Source organism: Opisthorchis viverrini (genome assembly GCF_000715545.1).
Source record: "Opisthorchis viverrini unplaced genomic scaffold opera_v5_6, whole genome shotgun sequence".
Taxonomy (NCBI): domain Eukaryota; kingdom Metazoa; phylum Platyhelminthes; class Trematoda; order Opisthorchiida; family Opisthorchiidae; genus Opisthorchis; species Opisthorchis viverrini.
Window position 1 is genome coordinate 3,903,651 of NW_008751662.1, and position 2,390 is coordinate 3,906,040.

Genomic DNA, 2,390 nt, shown 5'->3' on the forward strand with positions numbered 1-2,390 from the left:
GCTGTTTTTTTGTCGGGACATGATGGTCTGCACGCAACTGCAGAGCCAGATCCTCAATATTGTTGGCTCTGAATCTCTTACTCCTTGTGCTTTCCGTCATTCTCTGCAGACACTGGAACCACTAGTACTCTTGGCACAGATTATATAGCTAGTCAGCTGAACTAAACCGACTCTACCACCACCTCCCTCAAGGTATGCTTATCCCAGGCTTAGTTGTTCAACTTAGGTGTTTATATCGCCCGCCAGGACAGCATCCGATGGAAGCACTTGGTAGATCTCGACAGAGCCCATACCAAATTTAAAACTACTTTCTCCTGGGATGTACGCTGACGCGAAAGCTGAACCATCGTTTTGATGATTGAATACTGTCAGCGTACTCCATGTCTATGAGCGAACACCCCGTTGGTGTCTCGATTCCCGAAGTGTTAGAGTCAGGTAAAGGAGATTCAAGTACCATAAAGCTCATGAAGTTTTAGAGAAAAACCGATAGAAACCCCCTTGCCTGAAGCTACTGGATGTGGTAAACTCAGAAGACAAATTGCTGTCGGGTATGTCCCCTACAGGATAAGGACGCATTTAATAGTATAAATGTGGGCTGACGACAGCATTCTAAAGCGGAAATAGCGGCAAAATGGCTAAAAGCAAACGGTTGTGCACTGCGCCCAGAATCCGTGGTTGCGGACCCCAGACAAACGAGCTTTGCAGGACGCCATTTCTCTAGTCTCGTGCATTCTCTCGCGCACGTCTGGCACTCGATTCAATCATCATCTTCATCATAGCAGCAGCGGTAGCAGTTCTCAATTTTTTTGCGCGTTATTGATGATCCTGGCTGCCACAGTTTCATTTACAGGTGTATTTGAGTGTGGACGAAGCTAAGCGAAATAATAACAGACAAAAAATTACCATACAAGTGTGACACCGTTTCGCTACCTAACTACCATACCACCTGCAGAAAGCACGAGGTCGGAGGTACTGCTAGGTCGCCCAAACCTAGACGGAAGCAGTGGATATGCCGGGGTTTGGTTCGAAACACGGACCTTCAAATCAGTAGATGCGTGCTTCAACTAGTGTACCATCTGTCGAAAAAACCTTTGGGCACTGACCACGGAACTCAGTTGCCTTTTTAACATTCATCTTTCTGCATCTGGGCTCCGTGACACAACGCGTCATTATTTACCTGCTGCTAGACGTCCTAGTCGCATCGTCAATAGTGCATCTGCCTTCGGGTGCATTCATTTTCTAGTTGTCCTAATAAACGCATTGATGTTAGAAACAGAATTGTTCCATGACAGTAACTGTGAATATTACTTTGTTCCCCGGAACTGACGCAGCGGTAAGGAGCGCATATCTTCCTGGCCATCGTAAGTTGCGGAGAAAATCAATGGCGCGTTTCTCAGTAATTCAAGCTGATTTCCAGGAGTGCGATGATATTTTTGTTAAGCTAATTTGACCCACCATTCAGGTTTCCACTTCTCTGGTTATATTTTCGCAACTTTTAGCTTTTTCTGGCTCATAACGATGAAGAAGGGCGATATAAGTAAACTTCAACGTCTAATGGCTACCAAGCAGTCGAATCCAAAAAAGAAGAAGGATTTTCAGAAGCGCCCGAAACAACGAAAAAAGATCGAACAGCTTCACCCTCGAAAAGACCGGGATTACTTGGATGTCATGATCAAGAGTTCTATGTATGTGTCCGGTTTTCATGGCTGTCGAATCTGTTCCAGGTTTCGGTTTCTGAACGAGAAGCTGTACACTTGCACCAGTGATGAGGCGCTCAACTTGTTCAATACAGACAAACAAGCGTTCGATATTTACCACTCCGGTTTTCAACATCAGCTCTCACAATGGCCATACGATCCGCTACAGTGGGTTGTTGACTACCTTAAATCTTGCGAATTAAATACGGAAAGAAAAGTTCGTCTTGCTGACATGGGATGTGGTGATGCGCGCTTAGCTGGGCTCTTAGGAGAGCGGTTCAAAGTTTATTCGTTTGATCTGATCGCGGTTAATGATAGTGTAATCGCATGCGATATGGCTCATGTAAGTTTGCGCTCTATTTCTCTTCACTATTCGTTACTGTGCATGTTCGGTTGTGACCTTCATCCTGTACTTCACTAGGCTGCTTCACTGCTTGTGATCAGCTGGTTTTGGATGTGTGACCCACTGCCATTCTGTGTACGATCTCACATGGGAATCCTGGCGTTTTTATAAGACATATGTTTCTGGCGCAATGATGCTGGTTTGCCCACACGAACCACATGAGTTCCCATAAGTTGGTGGCTTTGCAATAATGTTTTACATTCTGCTGAGAGCACTAATCCCCTACAACTTTTATCAAACTCGCTTTGAATTTGAAACATTGTATTAATCTTCTTCTCTGGGGTTAGTGC

General features: G+C 45.0%; 1 protein-coding gene across 1 annotated transcript in view; it reads left to right on the forward strand.

Annotated features, from left to right (window-relative positions):
• Positions 1 to 1,518: 1,518 nt before the first annotated feature.
• Positions 1,519 to 2,390, forward strand: part of T265_00664 (hypothetical protein) — a gene marked incomplete at both ends in the record, with an annotated part of 32,316 nt that continues 31,444 nt past the window's right edge. The window contains 2 exons of the mRNA XM_009164492.1: positions 1,519 to 1,685; positions 1,725 to 2,040. The remainder of the gene's footprint in view (positions 1,686 to 1,724; positions 2,041 to 2,390) is intronic.